The sequence below is a fragment of the Bos javanicus genome, chromosome 7 (genome assembly GCF_032452875.1).
Source record: "Bos javanicus breed banteng chromosome 7, ARS-OSU_banteng_1.0, whole genome shotgun sequence".
Taxonomy (NCBI): Eukaryota; Metazoa; Chordata; class Mammalia; order Artiodactyla; family Bovidae; genus Bos; species Bos javanicus.
Genome location: NC_083874.1, coordinates 78,979,445 through 78,998,618, shown reverse-complemented (window position 1 = coordinate 78,998,618; position 19,174 = coordinate 78,979,445).

Below are 19,174 nucleotides of genomic sequence, written 5' to 3'. Positions count from 1 at the left end.
GCCAAAATTCTCGTCCCCTGATCCAGGCAAGCAAAGTATGAGGGCTTTGGAGCTTTGATCTCTGAAGACCTAGGATCAATTCTGCCTTTGCCACATTCTGGCTGCATGATTCTAAGTTAGTGACCCCTCCCTCCATGATTTTTCATGTGTAAAATGGGGATGATAAGACTAACCCTGCAGGGTTGCTGGGGACACAAAATGAATATACATTAAGTCCCCTTTACAATAGCTTTTAGTTATTTGCTACTGAGTTATTCTTGGTCCCTACCTCTGCCTTGGATAGAATTGCTTTGAAATAATTTGTGTTTAATTTGTTTCCACTCCTGGGATGTACACTCATTGACAGCAGAGACAACTTCGCTACTGTGCTTGTGTCCAATGTATCTGCCCAGAACTAGGACAAAGCCTGCTTAGTGTTTCCAGAGTGCATAAACAAATGAATGGCTTACATCTGTCTCTTATGATGAGGTCTCAGGACAATCCATCTGTTAATATTGGTATTATTTATTTACACTCTAAATTGGAAAATTTGGGGACATCTAAAGACGCTTTTGACTACTGTTACTAGTTCTACTCTTAACATTACTAGAATAAGCAGATGATATTGATGGAACCCTAGATACCAGGACTTTGTGATGTGCTTTATGTGTGTGATTTCCCTTGTGGTCCATTGGCTAAGAATCTGCCTTCCGATGCAGGGACATGGGTTTGATCCCAGGTTGGGGAACTAGGATCGCACATGCTATGGGGCATCTAAGCTGCAACTACTGAGCCCTTGCCCTGCAATAAAGACACAGTGGAAGTGAAACAAACAAACAAAAGTCGTGCTTTGTGTATGGTAACTCTTCATTCTTTCCCCAACCCTGTAAGGTAGGTGTCATTATTACATACACTTTTCCAAGTGGGCATAGAGCAACTGAGCCTGTGATCCCTTGAATATCAATAAGGAAACATATGTATGATTCCATGTTCACACTGAGTCTGATAACACTGATATTGTGCCTGTTTTTCTAGGAACACACTTTCAGTACAATAACTTGCTTTAATATTTGCCCAAATGTTCATTTTGTGTAAAATGAAAAATCTCAGTTCACTGAGATTTACCTAGCACCAGGTATTTTGGTTATAGATTAGGAAAAACAAGGAGTTTGTCTCCTATTTGCTGCTCAGAATAAATATAGTGTGTTCTCTGAATAAAATCACTGCAAACCGCATGACAGGAAGCAGTGGAAGTTGGAGAGCTGCAGCTTTTAGGAGAGAAATATGGTTTTGTTTATTTAGGGTCAGTAACCTACTTCTGGGTGAGCTCTTTCTCTACGTGAGGTGTAAGTTGGGATGCTTCTTTTAACTTGCATTTCTTTGAGGTGTGATTACTTCTGTTTTTATTTTAGATATTTGCTAAACGTAGTTTCTGATTTTTCCCCAGACATTTCATTAGTTTTATACTGAAACTTGATTGTCCCCAAATGTCTGATTTTTCTTCATTGAGAGCCTATTCATTTGTTACATATGAAAGTCACCAGTGTAATTTTTCACCATGGCAGAGTTCAGGACAATGTGTGTTTTTGTGTGTGTATGTACTTAGGTATGACTTTGAGACGAGTCTACTGCACACTGGATGTATAGAAATACTAAAAAAATACCATAAAACGCTTAATACTTTGATTATGGTTTGACTATGCTGTTAAAATTTGAGGCTGCCAGTATTTTCTTGCATAAGATTTCTTGAAACTACCTCATTTATCTACCACCATAATGCCAATCACTATGAATTGAGGAAATATAAAATGCTAGCTATTAATCATTTATTTGCCAATGAATATGCTAATATTTAATGCTATTTTAAGTAAGTCTTCTTGAACATAATGAATTAACTTACTGGGATAAAATGACAGATGTTTTGAGTAATCAAAAGACAGATTTTTTATCATAAAACATCACAAAAATGCATAAACCATACTTTAGAGGTCTTTTTTAAAACTTTTAAAAGTTAGACTTACTGCATATAATAAGCTTCTTAGTTCAAGTTAAAGGAGATATTCTTTTACTAGTATACTAGAAAATAATAGCAAGCAAAACATATTGTTTAAATTAGTGCTTTCCACCAGTTAAGATGTTTTTCAGAAGTACTGTACTATAATCCTTACCTGTTTTTATGACAAACAAAAATTATTTTATCAACAGAAGTTCATTGTAAACTTCCCACCATTATAATCCACCTGCTAAGAGATTTATACAAAGTCCTTTAAATGTTTTGAAGTAATATAAACATAGAACCCACATTATCTATTCACAATATGGTTCTCAAACTTTCAGAATCTAAAATAAAATAATATGAACATGCATCAGATCACATATGTAGAAGACCCTGGGTTAGTAGGACTTTACTGTAAGGGGCCAGGCCACCAATAATTTAGACTTTGTATCAGATGGCCTCACAGTTGAAACTTTTCAACTTTGCCTTTGTAGAGCCAGCAGCCATAAATACCTAAACAAGCAGGCTTTTCTTAGTAATCCTGATAAAACTCTACTGACAAAAAAAAATTTAGGTTTGGATTCGACATCCAGGTGAAAATTTCCTGACCACTGCTAGACTGGCATCACCAAGTCCACACAGAAATCACTCATTATTGCATGGGCACGCACTTTCTTGGGTTTCATTCTTTCAAAATGAGAACAGATGGAGAAATGTCATGTTATTGAAATGCCCTGACCATTTGAAAGACTTTCACAGCATTACAAACCTTATCATCTTTTTCTTGATCTAAATGGCCAAATTTCAAAGGTTGTCAAGCAGTGTGACCTTTTGCGCATTTGCAAAGTTTTATATACACAGCAACTTTATTTTCAGCCCAGAAAATATAATGTTTCCTAAATCATTCCTATATAAGCAAGTTGCACAACTCCAAACCAAGATACCTGAATAATCGGGGTAGGATTCTTGCACCTTCATAACCAGCCACTGATAAGCTCAACAGAGATGCTTCTACAGATAACAGGCCCCTGGCACTAAGAAGTTTAGAAGTGAGAGCATTCAGTGAAATTTGACCATATTATGCAATTTCTCTTTTTACCCATCTAATAATTCCAAGACATAGGTAAATAATGCTATTTAAGAAAAATGCCTCAAGGATCTCATTTCTCTAATACAAATTAAGTTCTTTCAAAATCATTATTATTTTAGAAACTTAACTCACTCATTATAGATTAAATAAAACCAAGAAATGCTAGTAAAATAATTTTTCTAATAAAATTGGCAGATAAAGGTTGAACTTTCATAAAATCTATAGTATCAAGTGTTGGTAAGATCGAGGGAAATATTGGAGGGAAATTTCTTACACTATTGACAGAAGCTTGAGGGATACAACTACTTTGTGGGCAAACTAGACAATATTTGGGGCTTCCCTGGTGGCTCAGATAGTAAAGAATCTGCCTGCAGGTTTAATCTCTGGGTCAGGATGATCCCCTGGCAAAGGGAATGGCCACTCACTCCAGTATTTTTGCCTGGGGAATTCCATGGACAGAGGAGACTGGTGGGCTACAGTCCAGGGTCACAAAGAGTCAGAAATGACTGAGTGACTTCCACTTTCAGAATATTAAAATTAAAAATGGATATCCTTTTAACGTAGCAAATCCATTTCTAGTGATCAACCAATGGAGAGCCATTCACACCTATGTAAGGATGCTTATCATATCATGTTGTGTACCACAAGATATTACAAATAATATGAACATTCATCATTAGTATATGGTTAAATAAATGATTCATTCAATATAATGCTATAAACATTTGAAAGGAAAGAAATCTAGTTACATATTGACACACATGACCCCATCTCAGAAAACATCAGTGGGTGAAGAAAAGTAAAAAATGATAGAAATTTATAAAAATAATCACCTACAGGGAAGTGAGTTAAGGGTTTGGGTTTCCACGTGTAGGACTTTGAGAGTGGAAGAATTGTTTAATAATATTCAGGGTTTTTTTTGAGAAGAATATGTTCTTTTCCATTATTTTCTCCTTTGGTATAACTAAATTTTTGCAACAAACATCTGAGGCCTAGAAAGTGTAAGAGATTGACCCAAGGACGTGTGTCAAGTAAATGGCAGAGAACACATATGATTCTAGAGAAACTCACCAAATGATGCTCCAGCTGTGACCCTGCTCAGTAGCTATAACTCTCTCCCAAAAGAAAACAGAATACTGTTCCTCCACTACCTTACCCATTTTCACAAGAAAATCATACAATCTCATTCTTAGAAGGTCAAAAAGAAAATTATTACATAGTAAAAAAAAAAACAAACAAAAAACAAAAAAACAGAACAAACTGTTCACTAGAGAAAGGCTTTCCACACCCTTTACCACTATAACATATGAAAGGTAGAAATCATTTTTCTCCTTCCTGTTTCTACCTGAGAAGAAGGGTTAAGACCATATCACAGAATTATTTATCAGTAAGAGCAATTTATCGGTTGATTTTTCTCATTAGGATTTGATAAAAAGGAACCTATAGAGCCCAGTTGATACATGTGTAGAAAAACAGCTGAAAAATTATATTTAAGGAAGTCCATAATAGAATGTAGAAAACATACAATAACATTTTATACTTATTTGGATGAGTGAGTTTCAAAAACATCCATGGAGTTGCACAGAAATTTCACTTCAAAAATGAAGAGTTGATTGAATACAAAGAATACAAAATTATTATTAAGCTTTGGTTACTGAAGAGACAGGTAACAGTCAGTTGCTAATGCTAAATTTCCTTAGAATATTACTTTCCCTCCTGCCTCTCCAGCCCCAACAAACACACAAAAGATAAACTCTGCCATAAACATTACTTTTTAGAATATGGTCAGCATTATAGCAAAAATTGCCTTTAGACTTTGCTTGGAAAGTGTTAATATTCAAATAAACATCAGGATATACTTAGGAAACCTAAAGGGTAATTAACTCTCCCTGAAAGAGAGCAGTCCTGGGAAGATGGTATGGGTGGATGAGCATGCAAGAATTTTCAAAGCAGGCAACTCTCCATTACCTTGAGGAGTGGGGTGATGAAAAAGATACATCCTGGGTCATTAGCTTGCTGGGCAATTGAGGGAAGGGGGGTTACAAACACCAGTTTGGAATATCCTTATGCTGGTTGGGTAAAGCTACCTGGAGGCTTCTATGTGATTAGGACTAATTACAATTGATCAACTAGATACAATCTAACTTTCCTGGTGGATCAGTGGTAAAGAACATGTCTGCCAAGGGAGGAGACATGGGTTTGATCCCTGGGTTGGGAAGATCCTCTGGATAAGAAAATAAAAACCCACTCCAGTATTCTTGATTGGAAATCCCATGGATAGAGGAGCCTGGTGGACTACTGTCCATGGGGTGGCAAATGAGTTAGATATGACTTAGTGACTAAAAATAAACAAAACAATATTACTATTGGCACAGACTCTTGATTGACTTGGGCACCTGGCTTCACATGTAAGCACACTGACACTAAAAAAGCTTAAAGAGGGAAGGAAAATGAAAGAGATGGAGAAAATCAAAAAGCCGAAGAGGAAAGAAAAGAAAAAGGAGGAGGAATGGGAGAGAGGATGAAGAAGATACAGGAAGAAAATTTAAAAAGAGGGGAAAAGGGCTGCCCATAATTAATATTGCATAGGGTATCTTTTTCTTGTCAGGAGATTGAATAGTCATTACAATATTGAAGGGAAAATATTCTCGGCATATCCCCCCCCCCACACATTTCCCCAGTAACTATAGCTATTACACATAAGTTTAATTTGGACACGAAAAATGAATACATGCTCAAGACCCATCATATCCTGCTCTGAGACTTATGACCATCATGGCACTCTTTGTTCCCAAGCCTGAATCATCCTTTTCATGCAGGGATCCTGAAAACCACTTCCAATAAGTTGCAATTGGCACCCTACATGAACACTGTTTGCCATCTCTTCATTAGGATCCCTGTCCTTGTTCTACATTTCACTTAGCCTTGAAGCTTTTATCTCAGGAAACTCATTGTATTATGGAAATGCTATTCAATAACACAAAAACATTTATTTTCATTAAATTGTTATAAGTAGAATGATCTCAATATATTATAGAAGAGACATGAAAACAGGACTGTGTTATCTAGAGTTATCTCATTAAAACAGGATCTGGTTATAACATATAAAGGGCTGGATAGACATTTTTAAAATAAAATCTATTTACTGCAAGTAAATTATGTCTGAAAACATCAGACAGTGGTAATTGGGTAAAGGTTAGAACTACCATGTAAAAGAGGACATATCTGCCAACCATAAGAGATGGTCAAAGGTATAAATTAAATTAAATAATGTCTTTAAACCATAACTGAATTAGAATTGGCAATTATGCATTACAGATAAAATGTTCTATCTTTTAAAATGTGGCCTTGGTAATGATTTAGAATCTTACTCTTTTCAAGAAAAATATAGGTGGTTAAGAATGCTTCATGACTCTCAAAGTGTTGAATATTCATGAAAGGCTACTGAATTCTTTGTGACTTAGGAAGGAGTAGCAAAGGATGAAGAAAGGTAACATTATTAATAATATTTCCACACATAGGGAACGTACCACATGCCAATCTTTTGAGTATTTATATACAGTTTATTATTCATTCATGCATGGACTCTAGGAAATTGGTATTATTATTCCAGTTTTCAGAGGGAGAAACCAGCCTAGAAATGTTAAGTAAGTTTCCTAATATCACAGTTAGCAGAGACAGGATTCAATCCAAAGTGTTTTCACCATTGGACGTAGTGCCTTAATGATTGCTGAATCACTGAATCACAGCTTAGAAAGCAATACACGTGGATTTTTGTTTCTCAGTCACAAAAGCAGGTGAAGCACGTCTACAAAGCAAACCATCTCCCTTCTAAGTCTTCCTACTCACCACAGACAGGGATCCTGCGATTTGAGAGCTTCAGCTCACATTTGCAAACAAGTTTACAGGTACATCATTTCATCAAAATACAGTGTCTGTCCTACCCTCTCCATAAGGCTAACTTGATCCTCTCTGCCTCCTGTGAAAACGTTAGTACTGATTCTCCCATGTGGTACATGCAAAAAGTTTCACTTGGTTTCCTCATAATAATGTCTGGCATAATAGACCATGTTCAGGAGTCACTAAAAATATTTGTTCAAGCTTCATTTGATATGTTGATTGCATAGCTGCACACCTAGAATCTCACACTGGCTTATCATCTTTGTGAGCATATGTGTGGAAAACCTACTAGGCACTTAGATTTAAACCTGCAGAAGAGGGAAAGTAAGAGTCATTTCCAAAGGAGAAAACGTGAACAAAGGCACATAATATGAACACCTTAGGGATTCACAGAGGGAAAAATATGTAGCTCATTCTGGTTGTAGTTCAGATTCCCTGATGAAACTAAAAGTTGGGAAATAGATTGAAGGTAGACTAAATTAGCAGGTAGTTAGTAGTAAACTCCATTTTATACTGATGAATTTTGCACACTATATTATTCTGTTTATATTGCTTCTCCAGGGGATCTTCTCTTCTCCAGGGAATCTTCTATTCTCTCCTGTATATATCCCTTCTCCAGGGTTGGGAAGATACTTTCTCCAGGGGATCTTCCCGACCCAGGAATTGAATTGGGGTCTCCTGCATTCAGGCAGATTCTGTACCGGCTGAACTACCAGGGAAGCCATATTATTCTTAGTTCAGTTCAGTCGCTCAGTCGTGTCTGACTCTTTGCAATCCCATAAACCATAGCACGCCAGGCCTCCTTGTCCATCACCAACTCCCAATGTCTACTCAAACTTTTGTCCATCGGGTCGGTTATACCATCCAACCATCTCATCCTCTGTTGTCCCCTTCTCCTCCTGCCCTCAATCTTTCCCAGTATCGGGGTCTTTTACAATGAGTCCGTTCTTCGCATCAGGTGGCCAAAGTATTGGAGTGTCAGCTTCAGCATCAGTTCTTCCAATGAACATTCAGGATTGATTTCCTTTAGGATGGACAGGTTGGATCTCCTTGCAGTCCAAGGGACTCTCAAGAGTCTTCTCCAACACCACAGTTCAAAAGCATCAATTCTTCGGCTCTCAGCTTTCTTTATAGTCCAACTCTCACATCCATAACATGACCACTGGAAAAACCATAGCCTTGACTAGACTGACCTTTGTTGGCAAAGTAATGTCTCTGCTTTTTAATATGCTGTCTGGGTTAGTCATAACTTTTCCTCCAAGGAGTAAGTGTCTTTTAATTTCATGGCTGCAGTGATTTTGGAGCCCCCCAAAATAAAGTCTGTCACTGTTTCCCCCTGTTTCCCCATCTATCTGCCATGAAGTGATGGACCAGATATCATGATCATAGTTTTCTGAATGTTGAGCTTTAAGCCAGCTTTTTCACTCTCCTCTTTCACTTTCATCAAGAGGCTCTTTGGTTCTTCTTTCCTTTATATTAATTAGCAATGATTGGTAATAGTAATTTGGGAGACACTGTGATAAACAGATGTCTTCTCTATTAGAACCCTGAGAACTTCATGTATTAAAGTTATAAAATATGGAGCATTCCCTAAATCTCTCTAATCATACAATCCTTTTATTTTCCCCCATGAAAAACTCATAAGGCACATATTAGGAAACAGTTCTGCCTAATGGAAAGCTGTTTAAAATAGCAGAGAAGCGATACAATAAATGAGATACATATGGAAGATTAATCCAGGTTGTAGCACCATGTATATGCTCATCACACTATCATTCAACAACTAAATATGTTATCTTCAGCCAAGAGGTTCTATCTGCAATTTTGCTAATCTTTAGGTAAGAAGATAAATGGGCTATATAGCATATTCAATTCAACCCTCAAATTAATCTAAATCTTGTCTAAAATTTCCTATCTTTTCTTCCCCCATGAGGTAAAAGAAATGCAAAAAATTTGACCTCATTAAATAATAGTCTCTTTTTTGTGTGAGGAGACATTGCCAATACACAGCAATACACTCTAAATTTCAGCTATTTTATGATATGAAATCACAAATTACATGTCCCATCAATACTTCTAGAGTCACCATTATACTAAATCTGGATAAAACTGAGGGATAAGACATTTTATGTTGTAGATTTCTTAATCTTTTTCGAAATGATTTTTTATGAGGTTCAGAAGTTCAATAATTGAACATTAATTCATTTTTAAGTTTACATCTGATATATGAAATAATAACTTATTTAGAAATAATTTGGCTTGGGTATTTTAAGAGTAAAATATCAATGAAAATATACATCTTGCTTAGAAATGTTTTAATGTGTTATTAAATTATTTGATTGTCTTAATTGATTATTATAATTTCAAATGTTTTTATTTAGTAACAGTTTATATTAACATATTTTAGACTATCTGAAAAGTATCCTGACCATCATGTTAATTAAAACTCATAGTCACACTAAAAATTTTTCTTGGTAAAGAGATTCCCAGATGTTCAAGCTGGTTTTAGAAAAGGCAGAGGAACCAGAGATCAAATTGCCAACATCCGCTGGATCAATGAAAAAGCAAGAGAGTTCCAGAAAAACATCTATTTCTGCTTTATTGACTACGCCAAAGCCTTTGACTGTGTGGATCACAATAAACTGTGGAAAATTCTGAAGGAGATGGGAATACCAGACCACCTGACCTGCCTCCTGAGAAACCTATATGCAGGTCAGGAAGCAACAGTTAGAATTGGACATGGAACAACAGACTGGTTCCAAATAGGAAAAGGAGTATGTCAAGGCTGTATATTGTCACCCTGTTTATTTAACTTTTATGCAGAGTACATCATGAGAAACGCTGGGCTGGAAGCAGCACAAGCTGGAATCAAGATTGCTGGGAGAAATATCAATAACCTCAGATATGCAGATGACACCACCCTTATGGCAGAAAGTGAAGAGGAACTCAAAAGCCTCTTGATGAAAGAGGAGAGTGCAAAAGTTGGCTTAAAGCTCAACATTCAGAAAACGAAGATCATGGCATCTGGTCCCATCACTTCATGGGAAATAGATGGGGAAACAGTGGAAACAGTGTCAGACTTTATTTTGGGGGGCTCCAAAATCACTGCAGATGGTGATTGCAGCCATGAAATTAAAAGACGCTTACTCCCTGGAAGGAAAGTTATGACCAACCTAGATAGCATATTCAAAAGCAGAGACATTACTTGGCCAACAAAGGTCCATCTAGTCAAGGCTATGGTTTTTCCTGTGGTCATGTATGGATGTGAAAGTTGGACTGTGAAGAAAGCTGAGCGCCGAAGAATTGATGCTTTTGAACTGTGGTGTTGGAGAAGACTCTTGAGAGTCCCTTGAACTGCAAGGAGATCCAACTAGTCCATTCTGAAGGAGATCAGCCCTGGAATTTCTTTGGAAGGAATGATGCTAAAGCTAAAACTCCAGTACTTTGGCCACCTCGTGCGAAGATTGACACATTGGAAAAGACTCTGATGCTGGGAGGGCTTGGGGGCAGGCGGAGAAGGGGATGACAGAGGATGAGATGCCTGTATGGCATCACTGACTCGATGGACGTGAGTCTGAGTGAACTCCGGGAGTTGGTGATGGACAGGGAGGCCTGGTGTGCCTCGATTCATGGGGTCGCAAAGAGTCGGACACGACTCAGCGACTGAACTGAACTGAACTGAAAGAGATTCCGTGGCAGAATAATTCAAAGTTATGTGATCACATTGTTTTTTTGGAATTACACAGACCTCTTTTTAATTTCAGAATATACATATTTGAGTTATTTCTGGGTGGTTCAGAGATCTAGACTACATTGTAATTTTTGCAAATATACCAATTTAATAGGAGTTTTTTCAGTAATAGGGCAATAACTAATGTGCATTACATTTTATTCCAGAATGTTTCTTAGAGCTTATCTTACTATTTTTTGAATTATGTTAATATTCATATTATATTTTCACTTTAGGAGCTACAGATAAATATGGAAATAAATATAGACTTATTTAATCAGGAAAAAAATTAATTTGATAAAAAAAGAAATTCTTTAAATAGCTTCAACTTCCCTTCTCATTAGAAGCTCAAAAATTTAAGAACATCAACCAAAAGCACGAAAGAAGAAGAATCCCTGGAAGTTGTAATAGCATACACAGAAAGAGTCTAAACATTAGGCTGAATCTCAACCTGCCACTGTTACCCTCTCTTAATTTTAAAGCCTTATTTGGTAGTTTTCACTATAATAGTGCCGAAGAAAATACACTATACTCAGTAGCCATTAAAAATGTCCATTCAAGTTCTAAACCAGAGGAGAGAATGCTCACAGTTTCTGGAACATGGCCACAATATCTAATTTGTAGTAAAACTGATGTGAAACCAATTAATGGCTTATAAATTCACTTGACAGGCAAAGAATATGAGTTACCTGCTGTTAATAAGTTTGGTTAACGAGGGGAAATAAAAACTAATCTTATGCCTATTGTTCCATATTTACTCAGTATTTATTACCAAAATTCAATTAATCTTTTGGAAAATGAAAAAAACAATGTATTTTTTTTTCTCTTGGCAGAGCACAAGAAAACAGAACTTGAATCATCTCAATGCTATATTTTTAGAAAGTCTAATAAATTCTAGATTTACCTGAAAACATTAAGGCATTAATTGGTATTGATTCTGTTTATTGACAATCTAACTCGAGATTCACTATTTACCCAAAGGAAGAAACTACAAACTTTGAGACTGGGAAGTAGTTGTCAAGGATCATAGTCCATCAACCCCCTTGACATTTGCTGAATATAAAATTTCATTTTCTCCCCTCCTTTACAAATATTTGTCAAAGGTGCTGAGGAAATGAGGGGGAAAAGGAGTATTTAAAAGTTAACCAGAATAGAAAGGAAAAGATGCTTTTCACTTATGAAAAGCAGCACCAATAATTATTCAATGAATTTGGAAATCAACTCCAGCAGAGAAGTGTATGAGATTCCTGCTGATGTTGGTCACCTAAGAAATAATGATTTATTGCTGTTTGGTATACGCTTACCTATGTGAATACAATTTTCCACTGTGGAATCAAAATAAAATAAGTGTTCCAACTGCTTGCAAGGTTTTGTTAAAGAGACGAAGAGAAACAAATTGTGCACTAATGAGTATCTTTAGACAAGCTGATTCACTCTGTAACAGTGAAGTGTACAACCAGCACAAGAAAAATACGCAGTGGAGTTGCTTTAGCCGGTTTGTATGTTTTAAGTACAGAGAAGAAATGATAAAGGCTGAATCTAAATGCTAATTTAGGGTGATATTAGATAGCATTGCTTTTCAATCTCTAGTTGTGTCATGCTGCAAAACTCAAATGTTTATGTAAATATAGTGAGCCCACGCCAGTGATGTGCTGTTTTATGGGTGTAAAGCACTCACTGTGTTTTTCCAGATTGGGAATGTCACCTAAAAATATCTGTGGTGGCAAGTGGGTAACTGAACAGGGTTAAAATTTATATGCAGGACAGCTTCTATTGCATTAGAATTTAACTTCTATGTATTTCCTCTCATCCAAGCCATTATTTTTTCTCAAGCATTGCTATATACTCAAAGTTTCAGTTTATAGAAAGCACTGAAACATCAAAAAAAAAAAAAATTCCCAGAATCATTTGCTTTAGTGTAAAGTAGTAATGGTTCTCATTGTAAATACATAAATAATTAAAACTTTTTAAATTCCTGTGATGTAGTAGTGAAAAAGTTAGTTGTAGGGATTCTGTATGAGAATGTCCCTTTAGAAATAGTAGGTGGTAGGAAAGACAAGTGTGTCTTGTGCTTCCTAAGTTGATCCATATGTATGTGGATATATAAATTGATAAATGTGTGTTTGCGTTCAGGGACAGAAGTGTATAGGTAAGTATATATACATATTTCAAGATCAAATGTGGTCTATTTGTAGAGAACACTAGCTAGGCAAGGAGGGAAAAGAGACAGGATAATGTAATGCAAAATAATTATCTTACATTTCCTTGCATTTAAACCATTTTCTCAATCTTAGGTTTGTCTAGATATAATCTCATTTTCTTCAAGTAAATTTTCTTGACTTTACATAAAACATTTTTAACGTCCCTTTTTGCCCATCCATGTTTTCCCCTAATAGATACAATTTCATCCCAGGTTCAATATTCCAAAGAAATCTTTTTGACTTCCTTGCCATCAAGTTCAATATAGGGAAACCAACTTTATCTATTTTATAATTCTCTTCTAAAAACATCCTCTTTTTTCACAGACTGATATTAACCAAGCAATGAAATAAGGTATATCATTTTCTTCTGAATGTAATGGTTCAAATAAAAAGAAATGTGTAATTGTTTTAATGACCTACAATCTAAACGATATGCCGTTACTATGAAAATTTCATAGCAATAGTATGGCTAGGCTAACAATAAAGATTCACAGTTCATTTGGCTTATATCTAAATGTCGAATTCCTTTGTTTATGTAGGGTTTTAGGTTTGAGACTCCTTAAATAAAAGAAAGGACAAAATATATTTAATTATTTGGATACTGTTTCTATATAGGCCATTCGACTAGATATTTTGAATCATTAAACATCTGAATTTCTTTCTGGGGTTCCATGAAATAGTTAGCTTGTATAGAAACATTGGAAATATGAAATAGCAGAAGATTAGCTACTTCTATTTGCTATTACCCTGACCCTGGAAAATTGTGGACCAAATTATCTACTAGATGCTTTTGGCTTTGACATTTTTTCGGTAAAATGAATGATTTGGGATTCCAAATGGTTTTGTTAGAAGGAACTTTTTGAGAGCTGTCATATTAGAGTTAAACCGATATGTTATTAATGGGAAAATGTCCATTTCTAAACCCCCTAAAGCCCAAGCCTGTTTTGGGACTCTGTTTGTTTGTTTTGATTTTTGCTGCTAGGGCAGCCCCATGGGGCCACTTAATAGGCCGCACCACCTCCGGTCTCCCCAGTTATTCTAGTTGTGATGGCACTTCCAGCAGAGAACAGCTAAAATTAACAGACAGTAAACCAGACCCCCTGCCATCTCCTAGGACCAAATGCCAGGAATCTCAGAGAAAATTGTCAAAAATTTCAGATATTAAGGAAGAGGAGGAGAACACAAAATAAATTAATGAATGGTCCCACAGTTAGAAAACCAAGGGGATATTTAAGAGAGACCTACATGTTTTCTTGAATACCGCTGTCTACTGAAGGTTTACTGTTGATAGAGCAGTGTGCACTGACTGTCTGCTTTCATCTTTACCATATGAGTGATGATGATCATAGTGTGTCCATGTATGATCATGTGGATGTACATTTTGTGGATAACAAAATGGTGGCTTAGGGAGGTTAGTCACAGAGTCAAGATTAAACCTAGGGAGATTATTGCATAAACTGCTATTATTAAGGTACACCATGCCACTCCAACCCCCAAAACCCTCCAATGGTTTGACTTTCATTTAAAACAAAATCAACACACCTTATATATCATGGCCCCACATGATTTTGCTCCCATCCCCCCATTAGCCTCATCACTTATGCCCTCCAGCTCAGTCACATAAGGCTTTTTGGAGACTTCTTTTCCTTCTATCGGCTCTCCACATCCATTCTCAGGACATTCAGATATGTTTTATCCCAGGTTTGCCTGTAGCTACCTCCCTCCTTATAATTCATAAATGTTAGGAGTTGTGAATCAAATGATATGTCTCGGCTCAAATGATATGTCTGAGAGAAGCTTTCCATGATCTTCCTGAAGATGATCTTGGATGCTCTTCTCAAATGTTACCATATTGCCATTTCTATTCTGCAGTCCTCACTTGGGATTTTTGTCTGGTTCCCGTTTGGGCTTTCCCCATTGGAATTAAATTCCTTGAACATGGGGACAGTCTTGCTTACACCTATGTCTGCAGCACCTTGAGGGGACCTGGCACAGAGTAGATCTGGGGTCCGTTAGTCCTCGCAACAATCTTTGGAGAAACATAGGAGGCAAGCTTACAAATGAGTTCTCTACTATTCAAGCCATAAAGCTTCCTGCATGGAGAGGAACAATTAAAACAAACCCAGAGGCAAAATCATGACCACTTTTCTGCAAACTGATGCTAGACCCTCATCCTGCCAGAAGTAGTCATAACGAGAGGCATTGATTTTGAAGGAGAAAACCGGCTGATTGCAAAGCAGGTAAAACTACAAGAAAGCTTTCAAAGTTATTTATATCATAGGATTTCCATTCAAAAATTCCATTTATAGATTTGCTAGGAGAAATAAAACTGTATGTGTATATAAATATTTTGTGGAGATGTGGAAAGTGATGGGCTTAACACCCAGAGGACATCACCGATGAAGAATTTTATTTTTATTAGTGATGGAACATATTATCAGTGAACTACCACAAGTATAAGAGAATCAAAAAAAAAAAAAAAAAGAAAACAGCATGCCACTACCTTGTTTGAGGCTCTGGCCACTGTTAAAAAAGAGAGGAAATATATTTTTCTCTATGCACTGATCTCAGCTTCGACTGAACAATTATTCAAGGTGGATATCATTTATAAGGGTAACCAGGGATAAAGAAAATGCTTTTTTCCCTCATTGTTCAGGGTATTATACTAAAATAAGGCTACTCAATTTTGAGATAAAATCAAATACATCATATACATCATTCAAGCCTTCAATATGACAGCACGGGAAAAGTATTCCAGGCAAACTAATCATTCTTCGCTCTTGCAAAGCCACCTGTGAAATTTCAAATTCTTTTTTTTCTTAGTTTCAAAACTTCTTTAAGTAATCAACTGTGGGTGAACACAGATGATATTAAAAAAAGTTTAATTGCTACTCCAGCTTGTGGGTCTAGTGACACATTTAGGTATTCAAGAAACGAGTACTACTGATTATGAACATATTTAAAGATTGAAATGTTATTTTTAAAAAGAGGTGATGATATTCTTTAAGAATTTCAATAACCTGTTAAAAGCTTGCCAAAAAATGACAGAACTGAAATTTGGTTGTGCCTATCCCAAGAATAGAGTTGTGAAGGCCCTTTATCACTTTAAGAGACAGTTGGGGTCCATTCCCTACTAAGTGTTTCCATCTAACCACAATATCAAGAGTAATTGCATTTTAAACAACCCATAATCTGTTGGGAAAAGAGTGTGACCTCGATTTCTTTACCACTTTGTCTTCTGCAAAAAGACAGTATTTATTCAAAACTGAGATAGTAAAAGACATGCAAAAATTAATAGCAACTGAGAAAAAGTACAGAGGAAATTCCCAATGAGGGAATATGGAAGGAAACTGAGATGCTGAAACCAAGGTTGTTACTGTCAGCTCTTTCTTTCTCCATCCCTCTTTCTATCTTTTTTTTCTATACCTCCTTCTTTTTTAAAAAAGTCAAAATTGGACACATCCTAACCAAATGATGTCCTCTCTCCACTCTCCTGTATCTCACAGCTGGGGTACCACAGCTGAACACATCTGTCCTTGTAGTTTTTCTTCTATGATCTTTAGAGGACAAGTCATTGATAAGAATAGTGGAGCTTTTTGTGGTGAAGATTATCTTTGAGATAACCATTTATGTATCAAAACAAATCTACAGCATTCTTTTACTTCCCAGGATTCACTTGCTGCTATGTCTAAATTCTCAGTGAACGCTGGCTGACAAAATGAACATTGGCTGGCAAAGTAAACACTTCTAGGTATGAGGAACAAATAGGTCCAATTGTGTCAACAACTGTCCATGCTTGACAGAGTTGAGAAATCAGTGCAGTGAAAGACTAAATAAAATCCACAACGAGATGAAAATTTTATCAAAATGTTGAAGTCTAGCTATTATCTAAAAAAATGTTTGCAAGATTTTTAAAAAATCATATTATTTTGAATAAAAGGGCTTACCAGGTGGTGTTAGTGATAAAGAACCCACCTGCCAGTGCAGGTAGATGTAAGAGACACAGGTTTCATCCCTGGGCTGAGAAGATCCCCTGGAGGAGGGCACAGCAACCTACTCTAGTATTCTTGCCTGGAGAATCCCATGGACAGAGGAGCCTAGCAGGCTGCAGTCCAGAGAGTCGCAAAGAGTCAGATACAACTGAAGTGACTTAGCAAGCAAGCAAGCACACACATATTTAAGGGCTTCCCAGGTGGCACTAGTGGAAGAAAACCTGCCTGCCAAAGTAGGAGACATTAAGAGGCAAGGGTTCAATCCCTCGGTCAGGCAGATCCTCTAGAGGAAGGCATGGCAACCCACTCCAATATTCTTGCCTGGAGAATCCCATGGACGTAGGAGCCTGGTGGGCTATAGTTCATAGGGTCACAAAGAGTCAGACACAACTGAAGCAACTTAGCACTTTCACACATATTAAACTAATGTTATAGTATCACCTTTTTTACCTAATGACAAAGATGGGCTCGATAAGGGACAGAAATGGTATGGACCTAACAGAAGCAGAAGATATTAAGAAGAGGTGGCAAGAATACACAGGAGAACTGTACAAAAAAGATCTTCATGGCCAAGATAATCACGATGGTGTGATCACTCACCTAGAGCCAGACATGCTGGAATGTGAAGTCAAATGGGCCTTAGAAAGCATCACTACGAACAAAGCTAGTGGAGGTGATGGAATTCCAGTTGAGCTATTTCAAATCCTGGAAGATGATGCTGTGAAAGTGCTGCACTCGATATGCCAGCAAATTTGGAAAACTCAGCAGTGGCCATAGGCCTGGAAAAGGTCAGTTTTCACTCCAATCCCAAAGAAAGGCAATGCCAAAGACTGCTCCAACTACCGCACAATTGTACTCATCTCACACGCTAGTAAAGAAATGCTCAAAATTCTCCAAGCCAGGCTTTAGCAATACATGAACCGTGAATTCGCAGATGTTCAAGCTGGTTTTAGAAAAGGCAGAGGAACCAGAGATCAAATTGCCAACATCTGCTGGATCATTGAAAAAGCAAGAGAGTTCCGGAAAAACATCTACTTCTGCTTTATTGACTATGCCAAAGCCTTTGACTGTGTGGATCACAATAAACTGTGGAAAATTCTGAAAGAGATGGGAATACCAGACCACCTGACCTGCCTCTTGAGAAATCTGTATGCAGGTCAGGAAGCAACAGTCAGAACTGGACATGGAACAACAGACTGGTTCTAAATAGGAAAAGGAGTACGTCAAGGCTGTATATTGTCACCCTGCTTATTTAACTTATATGTAGAGTACATCATGAGAAACACTGGGCTGGAAGAAGCACAAGCTGGAATCAAGATTGCTGGGAGAAATATCAATAACCTCAGATATGCAGATGACACCACCCTTATGGCAGAAAGTGACACTGTTTCCCCATCTATTTCCATGAAGTGATGGGACCAGATGCCATGATCTTCGTTTTCTGAATGTTAGGCTTTAAGCCAACTTTTTCACTCTCCACTTTCACTTTCATGAGTAAATTATTCTCTGTAATTTCTTTGTCTAACCAGCATATTAAAAAGCAGAGACATTACTTTGCCAACACAGGTCCGTTTAGTCAAGGCTATGCTTTTTCCAGTAGTCATGTATGGATGTGTGAGTTGGACTATAAAGAAATCTGAGCCAAAGAATTGATGCTTTTGAACTGTGGTGTTGAGGAAGACGTTTGAGAGAACCTTGGACTGCAAGGAGATCCAACCAGTCAATCTTAACAGAGATCAGTCCTGAGTGTTCACTGGAAGGACTGATGTTGAAGCTGAAACTCCAATACTTTGGCTACCTGATGTGAAGAGCTGACTCATTGTCAAAGACCCTGATGCTGGGAAAGATTGAAGGTGGGAAGAGAAGGGGATGACAGAGAATGAGATGGCTGGATGGCATCACTGACTCAATGGAGATGAGTTTGGGTAAACTCCAGGAGCTGGTGATGGACAGGGAGGCCTGGCATGCTGCAGTCCATGGGGTCGCAAAGAGTTGGACACTACAGATTGACTGAACTGAACTGAATCTCTTTGTAACTCACTGCCCTATGGACAACATTTTGTCTTTATGCAATATATTCTTTTTCACACAAAAATACTGCACTGCCAAAAAAACTATGCTGGCCAGATAGATGAGGAGTATACACAAAGGAAAGGGGTTGTTAGCAGTATATCTTTTTTTTTTTTTTTTTTAAAGTTGGGGCTGACATTCTCTTCCATTTGTAAAGACACAAAATATAAAACTTGAGAGATGAAGTAAGAGCTGCAAAGAAGAATGGGACCGGCG